Raw genomic sequence first — 11,233 nt, 5'->3', positions numbered from 1 at the left:
TGTGAGAGAATAGCATTCCCCCCAACACCTTGAGACTGACAAGTTGGGCTACTTTTAACGACGTATCTATGAAACAATCAGCTTAGGGTGCAAGAGATTAACATTTTGTCCGACACCTTGAGACTGACAAACATAGCTCCTTTTAATGACAAATCCATGAAGTTCTCAGCTTAGGGTGCGATAGATTAACATTGATCCGACACCTTGAGACTGACAAGTTCATGCTCAAGAAGATGGATGCCCATATCAATGGAATGACATTACCGAGGGAATCCTATATCGACGGAATGTCCTTATCGACGGTTCGCCCTTATAGACAGAATGCCCTTATCTACGGAATGTTCACATGGACAGAATGTGCTTATCTATGGGATGCCCATATCAACATAATATCAAAGGAAAATTCACGATGCCAAATATCTATATAGATATAATATCAAAGACAAATCCACGATGCCGAATGTCCATATCGACTGTTATCAAAACCCAAATCCACAACGTCAAATATCTATATCGACAGAGTATCAAAAGGACAAATTCACGAAAAGCCCATGGCTTAAGGTGCAAAGGGACAAAATTGTCCACCTTAAGACTGGAAATTTTGAGATTCTTTTAAGGACAAAAATCCACGAAAAGGCCAACCTAAGGTGCAAAGGGACAAATATCGCCCACCTAAAGACTGGAAATTTTGAGATTCTTTTAAGGACAAAAATCCACGAAAAGGCCAACCTAAGGTGCAAAGGGACAAATATTGCCCACCTAAAGATTGGAAATTTGAGATTTTCTTTATGGATAAAATCCACGAAAAGGCCAGCTTAAGGTGCACAGGGATGAATATTGTCCACCTTAAGACTGAATATTTGAGATCTTTTGTAAGGATAAAATCCATGAAAAGGCCAACTTAAGTTGCAAAAGGATTAAATTTGTCCACCTTAAAATTGGAAATTTAGAAGGCCTCATCTTGAAGACTATACTTGGCGAACTTTGAAAACTTCAACTTCCCATGTGGTGAATTTGAAACATCAACTTGAAGACTTTCTGGATTTTAAGACTTCAACTTGCATACACGTGGTGAATTTGTAATATCAAATGGGTATAGCGCATGCATGTGTGCTATCTACTCCAAGCTCTCACAAGTGTAGATTGATTAGTGGTAGTTAATGCTAATGTGATTTATACTTGATTTTTATTTCCTTGTTTTTTTTTTTGGCTAAAAAATGTGATTAATGAAAATCAATATGTTTTGGCTTATAATTCTTGATGCCAACTAAAATGACTTTCATACTTGAAAATAGGGGTGTTCATGATTTGGTAAATAATCGATCCAAACCAATTCGATTAAATGAATCGATACCTTATTGGGCTTAGTTTAGTTTGGTTTTATAAAAAAAAACAAATAAAAAAAAAAGTCGAATCAACCCGACAAATTATATATATAATTTTTATAATTATATATATGCAATATATTAATTTTTATTTATAAATGGTTTTAAATATTTTTTATATTTTCATTAAAGAGTTGCAAAGGATTATAAGTTGGCAAAGCTACCCTCCTATTTTCTCCAAAAGACGAAAAAACACTGATACCAAAAGAGGACACTACATGGTATAATCTTTAGAGGCAGTACAACAATTCTGAAAATAAAAATTTCAAATAGCCAAACACACAAAAGTTATTGGATATTTTACAAGAAATACACAGTTCCAATGAAGGAATACATAGTTTTCCTAGCCAAATATTTCATGTTTTTGGAAGCTCAATACAGTATGTTAGGATCCTCCTCATTTAATTTCTATTTTGAGAATGATTGCCTTGGAATTATATGTCCTAGACAAATCAAGGGATATAGTAAACTCTATTTGTAATAATATTACATGTTATTTTTTCAAAAAGAAAAGGTTTAGAAGATTGAAAAAATTCCATTTTTCTGATTCAAGTCCTCGAGATCTGATCACTCCAAGGCTCAATTTGTATCTTGATTCATACCCCTGGTATTTGTAGCGTTTATCCTGTCACAAAAATTACGATATGGTCAATCATCTAAATGTGTACTAGTAAATAACTTTATGTTTTAGTCAATATATGAGTTAATTACTTAAAGCTGAATATAACTAGCTAGCTTGTGATAATACCTTTTTTACTAAATAGTTATAACAATACATTCCAAATTCACAAGAAACATCCAGTACTTCACCAAATTGTGTGTTAAAGTATCATTACATTTGTAATATCAACAAAGACAAATAATTAAAGTGCTAGGTGATTTCTGTATGTCTATCTAAGCTTAATAGACCTCTTCAACTTTTTGCTATAAAAAGTTAATTTTCACTAGGGCAAAACTGAAATCATAATATTAGTCTGCTTATTTATTTTTGCATACAACTTTTCCGATTTTTGAGATTGGTATTTGATCACCACACTTAATTAAAAAAATAGAAAAATTGATTTAATTTGCAGCATTTTGTTACAATTATAAGTATCTAATTGCAACAAAATTCAAAAGTTTTATTTTAGCCGCATTAACCATATTTATCAAGCATCAAGATGGGAAATTAATAAAAGGAAACTTACTCAGAACAATTGACTTTTAGAATTCATCAGAAGTTTTCTTAAATTACAACGAATATAGATTTTACTTTTTTTGGGAAAGGCATATAAAAAGGACTCCACAACATGAAGTTTATAATAACTTTGTCAGCTACTTTCTTATCGATGCTCGGATCTTGCATTTCAGACTTGACCTATTCACAAATAGCTATTTCTGTTTTATTTTTTGTCATAGTCTATCCCCATGTTATTAAGTTGAAGAGGTTATGTCATTTCGTTGCAACATAACACTTTGGAGGCACCGCAGCTTTCTTGTGGCCCGTCGTTACCCAGTCCATGCAAGGTTTAAATGATTTGGCTATAGCGTTGCAGTTGACCGCAGCATCCAATGAAGATGGCCACGAAAGCAAGAAGGAAATAATTAGAATAACAACAAGGGAAAATGATGATGGCCTCATTGTAAAGTTTCGATTGTCGAGGTACAAGTAGTGTGCTTTATAATTTTCAGATAGGTGAAGATAGACAATGAAGATATTGAAAAAATAAATATGTTTTTTGATTTTCTGTATATGATGGAAAAGGGGAAGAAAAGATTTTTTTTTTTCTTTGTTTCTTGTAGTAGTGTTAGCCAAACTTGATCATATTTATAATGTTGTATGTGAGGTCAGTTTGAACTTGGATCATTATCCACTAAATTTCCAACAAGGAAAGGATGACACATCTTTAATTTCCTTTCGACATGTAAGGAGGCACACAAACATTGGGGAGGGCCCTGCTTAATTCATTCTCCGCACAAAAAGACTTTGACTTTGAGGCCACTAACTAATTATAAAATCTTGTTTCCGTGGATGATTAATTAACTTACGTGTTAATGTGCGAACCTGCTACAAATTAGAATGAATTTGGTAAGACTGAAAACTGTTTAGTGGAAAAATGTGTTCAAATGATAACACCATCATATGGTGTTTGTTTATTAAAAACGGTCTCCTACTCAAAAACAATTTCCGTCAAAAGAGAGAAAAAGTAATTTTCCCTCCTATGAATGAAAGCTGTTCTTCTTACAAACATTTTAACTTTTGACTTCATATTATTTATTCTAATAATTTAACAGTGTCGAAATTAGAAATTTCGCTAAAGGTGTTATGTGTGTGTGTGAAGTAGTTTTTTATTTTTGTATTTAGTACAATGCTTGATATATACAATGTATATAAATTTTCATTGAAGAATGTTCGGTTGACCACCCTTAACACTCAAGAATTCTAATACTCTCCGACTTACTAACGAAGACTTCTAAATCGAATCATTTGAAATAGAAAAGGTTCGAAATTATAATATTTTTTTCTCTATACTTCTTGATATTTATAAATTGTATGTCGAAATTGAGTTAACATGCATTTTATGTATACTATGTTTTGAGGAATTGTATAATATGGATTTCGACAAAGATATTTTGGGCCATATCTCTCTTTTATTTGCTTTATTCCATAATGTAGTTATCTATCCTTGTTAATGAAAAAGAAAGCCCTCTTTCGAATTATAGTTTTATTGATCCCTTCGTCCCAATTGATGTAATATTATTTAATTCAATATTGATTTTGAAAAGAAAAAAAAAAGAAGATAAATATATTTTTCAAATTCTTCAGAAGATTCAGTGTAAGTGCAAAGCACATATTTTACCAAGTTAACTGCTTGAAGGTTTTAATATACACTTCTTTCAAGCAAGCATCTGGCTGATCACTATTATAATTAAAACTATTAAGTTATGCAACGGCTTTTGTGATCGTAAAGAAAGTAGTAAACATATAATATAATTTTGTTATAACCTTAATGTTCTATTTGTAAAGAGATAAAATTTAACGTGTTGTTCTCAAACTTAATATTTGCCTATGTTAGCTTAGCTTCACGCCTCATAATATTACCAATTTCAAATTTAATTCATGCATCTTATTAACAACTAAATAGAACATTCAAATTGAAAACCATTTAATACTATTGACTTTAAAAAATAAAAAATAAAACTAATTTCACTAAAATCCTTAAAACAGAAAATTCACTGTCAAAAAATGCTAAAAATATGTCGAATATCCACCAAGTAGCAAATCTTAACCTCAATTTCTTCAACTTAATTAAGAAGCTTTATACTACAGCAATAATACGCCCCCTCTTAAACTTAGTATTTGCAAAAATTTCAGATGAACTTAAAGCATATATCAAACATAAAAAGAACCTTGCGAGATTTGGTTAAATCCTGTACAATTGCACAATTATTCTAAATGAAAAAAAAAAAAAAAAATCTCACACGAATAATAGATGAAATAAACTTCTATGAGCAATGAAAAACACAATATAATGTAGGAAAAAAATAATACTATTTCAATATCTCAAAGAAATAGAACACTTAACGTATAGAAATCTATTTCAGTTTCGTAATACTTAAATGATTAATCTTTAGAGTAAAGTGGAACAACAACCCCATATTCAAGATGGAAGAAAATAAACTTCTAATCGCATGAAGTAAATTCATTTCCATCTCTATTGTCCTCCATTAGTCTCTCTTGATGAGCTGTCTTATTACAGAAACATATAGATTGATTGCTAGAGATGATAACTTCATATAGTTTTTCTGTCATTGTATAACATAAGTCATCGAGGCTTTCTCGAAGGGAAGTTTTGTCTTGTCCACTAGGACTGGTCTAAATGTGCGGGATCGATACATCGGTAGGGAGGCTCGGCCAAGCCTCACGGTAGCAGAGCCATAGATTAGAGCTGCGAAAGGATTGCAGATTAGATTCAAGGTATCCCAGTTGTCCACTCCACTTTCAAGATTGGTTGAGTCTTAAGTGTACTTTAGAAAGAGTTTGAAGGATCTAGCGATCGTAATTGTCTGCGTGGCGTTGCAAGCAAATGGTTTTTGAAAAGCGTTTATAATAAATAATAACTGTTTAGAACATTCCAAACCAGTTACATCAGAAATAATAAATTCTAACTCCACTCATTAATTTACTTTCATATGAGTAATTTTAAGGAGGTTTTTTAACGTTTTTTTCCGACGACTCTATGTAATTCTGTAAAGAGGTCATTCAAAAGAGAAAATTTGACGGAACGCATAACGGAAAATTAAACAAAAGGAAATTGATTACTTACCTTTGTGAATTTGAATGACAATAGTTGTACTTTTCGTTAATGAATTTCGTGTTATAAATCATAGAAAAGGGAGACTTGTGAAAGGTGTTATGAACCTTATGAAAGAATATTTACCTCTGAATGAGAAGAGAATGGAAGAAGCCGTAATTAAGAGACGTTTCACAATGTCTGGGAAGGGGAAAAGAAAGTGGCATTTGGTTTTTTCCTCCGAGGAGACACTCTTTTATTTTTCTAAAAATTTGGAGAAGGCAAAATTCTAATAAAAAAGATAAATGCTAATACCGGCCTTAGAGAGTGCCACATCACCAGCTCTATGTCCTGCAATTATATATTTATATAGATTAGTGAATATCCCGCGCAAACTCACCAAAAAAAAAAAAAAATACAGGAAGAGAATTTTATAAACGGAAATCAATCTTTACTAAGCAAATAATTATTTACGATCCTAAAATGAGTTATTATAATGTAAATTACCTATTATAATTAGTAAATTATATTAATATTGAATTTGTTTTATAATATCAATGTACCGTTGTTAACCATTTTTTAAGTACTTGAAAGTGAAAGTATTGCAGATGTATTATCGCTAGCTCTATCTAAATGAAATGAAATTGCCATTTTACCATTCAAAAGGTTAGGTTGGTCATTGCCTTTCACAACACGAACCAATATAAGCATCTAAGAAAAGAAATAACGCCATTAAGCCCTTCAAAATTGAGGTTTTGACGATATACTCTTAATTATGTACACGTTTTACAAAGAGAACACTTATCGAAAGGCGGGATGATATACTTCATCTATTTTATTTTATGTGAATTTCTTTTCCTCAATCTGTTAAGAAACTAATATTTTATTTATATCTTAAATTTTTTATTTAAATTTCTTATTTTACTTCTTTATAGTCATAGTAAATTCATTTTTTTCAACATAATTATCTGATGTTCGAAATCTTCTAGCTCAACTAATTCAAATTTGTATTGTGTTAGTTAGGCCCATTAAAGAGGGGAAAACCGGTACGTACCTGAGATTCTTCCAGAAATTCATTACATATTTAAGACCACATATTTTAACAAAGAAAATGTTCGATTCTTGCACAACTAAAAAGATTTATACAAAAATAAAATTGAGAAAGTATATATTATACAATGAAAATGTTGTACATAACAGTTTCAAAAATCTGCCATTCAAAATTGAGGTTTTGATGATATATATATATACACACACACTCTTAATTATTGGACACTATTTACAAAGAAAGCACTTGGAGAAAGACGGAGTAATATACTCCATCTATTTTAATTGATGTAAACTCTTTTTTAATCTTTTAAGAAAAAAAACTTTAGACTTAAGTTATATCTTAAATAATTTACTTTAATCTTCTTATTTTACTCTTTTTTTTGTCATATTATTTTTTCGGTATAATCATCTGATATTCAAGATTCCCTAGCTCGACTAATTCATATTGCGTTAGGCCCATTAAGGGGAGGAAACACTATCTACCTGAGAATTTTTTCAGAAAATTTATTGCATATTTGAACTCGCATATTTTTTTTTTTTTTAAATTTCTTAAACTCTTTGCATAGCTAAAAAGGTTAATTTCTGTAAAATAAAATCGAAAGCGTAAATATTATATAATGAAAATGTTATACGTGACAATTTTAACTTTTTTTCCTTTCTTAAACTATATGCAAGAATAGCTTCATATAGAATAAATTGAGGGAATACATATTATACAGCGAAAATATTATACATAAGAACTTTACGAAATAACATGTTTGTACAAATGTCAGATGAATACAGAATACTGTGTTTGTGACTCAAGTGGAGGGGGTGGTGTGTATACTTTTTGCTCAAAATCTTGTACAATTCTCTCCAAGAAGGCATGGTCTAGTCCTCCTTCTTCAAATGTAATCCTCTTCAAGTGGCAATGAAATGTGGACAGTTTCGATATTTAAAAGAAAAAAACACTGCTCTGAAAAATTGTACAAACTGACAATGAATAGGAGTAAGAAATACGATTTGTCTTCTTATAGCAATATTGAAAAAAAAAAAAAAAATAGGAAGAAAAAAAAAAAGGAAGATTAAAGGAGCTCTTGCAACAAAAGTGTAAATTTCCCAACGACTTCAATTTTAATCTTTTCAAATGCTGCCTCAGTAAGAGCACCAGTTGAGTCGCCGCTTGTTTAGCCTATTAGTTCACTTTCTAATTTTTCAGTCCTAGAAAATCATGGCAAAAACTTATTGCAATTGATGGCAAATTGCACGAGTGTGAAGAAGAATTTGTTCAACACTGGTTTGTTAGGCATATGAGAATTTTGTTTATGGAGTACTTAGTACGTGATGAAAATGATTTATATCTATTGTAATTGGTAAATGAGTTTAAGGAGATGCACGTTATATTTGAGAGAGTGACTAGTGAGAATTATATGGGTTTAATTTTCTGCAAATTGTTAAGGTAAAAAATAAGGGCAAAGCCACAATATCCAAAAAAAGAAGAAGATATAATAGAGATCCGGGCTTGCGGAAGTTTGATTCACATACGCATTAATAAGTATTTTTCTTTGTGACAATATTTATGGGGTGAGGCTCCGCTCTATTAGTTTTTGCTCAAGTAATTATCAATCCAACCTTAGAAAGGCTGTCACGTGTCCTTTTATATTTTAATGGTTAAGATTTATTTTCTATATTAATAATTAAATCTCTCTTATTGGTAAGACTTAGAAGAAGAAAAGCTAAAATATGTCCAGAGAATTTGTGACTTTCTTTCTTTTAATATATTTTTTTCACTTGTTTTTTAATTAATAGAACATGATATTTTATTTTCTAGACAAGAAATTTTCTTATTATTTCATCACCGAGGCTAAGACACTTCAATGTCTATGTACGTTGACAGCGTGACAGTCACTTTGATTTATAGTATTTGTGTGTGTAGTTTTTAATTCAGATAAGTGCCAAAAGTGTCCCTGAAGTATCTCAAAAGGTCTAAATATATCTTGCATCCCCTTATTTTACTAAAAACATATCTCCACTCACTTTTTTTAGCTCATTTTTGTCCTTAAAACTAACAAACTTCTTTTTATCTATCCTTAATTATTTTTAATAATCTGTTTAAAGTCTTTTTTTTTTCTTTTTTCTTTTTGAAGTGAAAATTGAAGCTCAAGTCTGTCTTATGGTGATGTCTAATTTATTATTATTATTATTATTATTATTATTATTATTATTATTATTATTATTATTATTATTATTATTATTATTATTATTATTATTACGTGTCATATTCCTTTTGGAATAAATTAAAACATTTTCCCATTACTTAAATCTACCTCTACCCAACATACTCAAATATGTCATAGAAGATAGAAATTATTTAATTTGTTCATAATAAAGTATTTTATTGGTTCACCACAAAAATGAATATATATATATATATATATATATATATATATATATATATATATATATATATATATATATATATATATATTTTATGAATCAATCAGCAACCTTAGTTTTACTTTTGTTGTTATTTGTTCATAGCAAATTAATTTTATTTTTTATTATTTTTATGGTGAACAAATAAAATAATTTATTTATTTTATTACAAAGTTGGGTGAGCAAATAAGATAAAAAAATTATTTTTTCTTTTCATGCAGCTCATTGTTATTTGTGTCACCAAAGGCACACATCACAATGAAGGAATACACAGTCGTCCTAGCCAAATATTGCATATTTTGGAAGCTCAATTAATTATTATCCTCCTCATTTAATTTGTATTTTTGAGGATGACTGTCTAGGAATCATATGTTCTAGACAAATCAAGTTATACAAGAAATTCCGTTTGTAATAATATTAGTACGTTATTTTTCCAAAATTAAAAGTCTGTGACATGATAGATTGATAGCACTCTATTTTCCGTTTCAAGTCCTCGAGATCAATCTATCCAATGCTCATTTTGAATCTTGATTAATTCTTGGTATTTGGAGCATTTATCCTGTCACAAAAATTACAATATGATCAATCATCTAATATTTTACTATTAAATAGCATTATGTTTTAGTCAATATATGGGCTAAATACTTAAAATTGAATATAGCTAGCTTGTAATAATATATACCTTTCTACCGAATAGTTATAATAATACATTCCAAATTAATGAGAAATATCCGCTCCAGCAAATTGTGTTATTAAGTATATATCACAACATTTATAATCTCAACAAAAACAAATTGAAGTGCTAGAAATGTGATTTCTTTCCATCTATCAAAGCTAAATTAGTAGCAAGTAGTCAGGCCGTGAACTGGTTTAATTGTGACCGGTCATCACAGTTAATTAAAAAAAAAAGATAGAAAACCCCATTTAAGTTGCAGGATATTGTTACTATTATTAAGTATATATAATTGCAAAGTTAAGTTAAAAGTGTGCATGTATCAAATTAATTAAACTTACTCGGAACAATTGACTTTTGGGGTGATAGGGAAGGGCAAGAGGACTCCACAACGTCCAGAAAGTGATTCAGCTACTATTCCGATGATGTTCAGATCTTGCATTTCAGATTTGACACATTCACTAAGAGCTATCTCTGCTTCAGGGTTTATTCCCTTGCTATTAAGTTTAAACAATTCGTCACAACAAGCCTTTGGAGCCATCCCAGTTCTCTTGTAGCCAATCGTCATCCAATCTGTGCAAGGTTTAAATGATTTGGCTATATCCTTTGCATTTAATTGTAGCATCCGATGAAGATGGTCGCAAAAGCAAGAGGGAAATAATTAGAATAACAAGAAGAGTAAATGATGATGACCACATTGTGAAGTTTCAATTGATCTAGGTTTAGGTAATCTACTTTATAATTTATAGATAGGTGTGGAGATAGACAATAACGATGTTGAAAAATAAATATTTTCTCTGATTTGCTTTATATGATGGAAAAGGGGAATATATATTGTATATATGTATACACACACATATATTGTTTCTCATAGTAGAGTTAGTCAAACTTGATCATATTTATAAAGTTGTATGTAAGGTCAGTCTGAACTTGATCGTTATCTACTAAATTTCCAACAAGGAAAGGATGATACATCTTTAATTTCCTTTCGACATGTAAGGAGGTACACATATACTAGGGAGGGCCCTGCGTAATTCATTCTCCGCACAAAAAGACTCTTTGAGGCCACTCAAATCATGTTTACTAGATGATTCAATACAAATTAGAACGAATTTGGTATTACGATAATTATTTAGCAGAAAAATGTTTTCAAATGGAAGAACTTTTTGCTTACCAGCCAAACACGGTAAACTATTTTTTAGAAATGTTTTTTAATGTTCTTTCTTTTTCAATTTCGTAAATAAATTTTTGAGTTTTAATTAGTTTAATCAAAATTATAATATGAACAGATTATTCAAAGTGGGTTAATTTTGCCAACTAATCCTACATCCCTTTGCCCCCTAATATAGGCTTCAGTTTGTCAGAAGCTTAAACTGAGAAGAAAGAAAGAAGAGAGACAAAAGCTTAATCTCCATGAGAGACAAGAAAATATAGGG

The 11,233-nt window shown here is 30.2% G+C and overlaps 1 long non-coding RNA gene across 1 annotated transcript; it reads right to left on the bottom strand.

The window, feature by feature from the left end:
* Positions 1-1,633: 1,633 nt before the first annotated feature.
* On the bottom strand, positions 1,634-10,273 carry LOC132062546 (uncharacterized). The gene is made up of 2 exons (XR_009416201.1): positions 10,139-10,273; positions 1,634-2,010 (listed from the first exon to the last, which is right to left on the bottom strand). It is a non-coding gene; the product is annotated as an uncharacterized LOC132062546 (long non-coding RNA).
* Between the last annotated feature and the right edge of the window lie 960 nt (positions 10,274-11,233).

Source organism: Lycium ferocissimum, chromosome 7 (genome assembly GCF_029784015.1).
Source record: "Lycium ferocissimum isolate CSIRO_LF1 chromosome 7, AGI_CSIRO_Lferr_CH_V1, whole genome shotgun sequence".
Taxonomy (NCBI): domain Eukaryota; kingdom Viridiplantae; phylum Streptophyta; class Magnoliopsida; order Solanales; family Solanaceae; genus Lycium; species Lycium ferocissimum.
The sequence above is the reverse complement of the archived record's forward strand: the minus strand, read 5'-3'. Positions and strand labels throughout refer to the sequence as shown.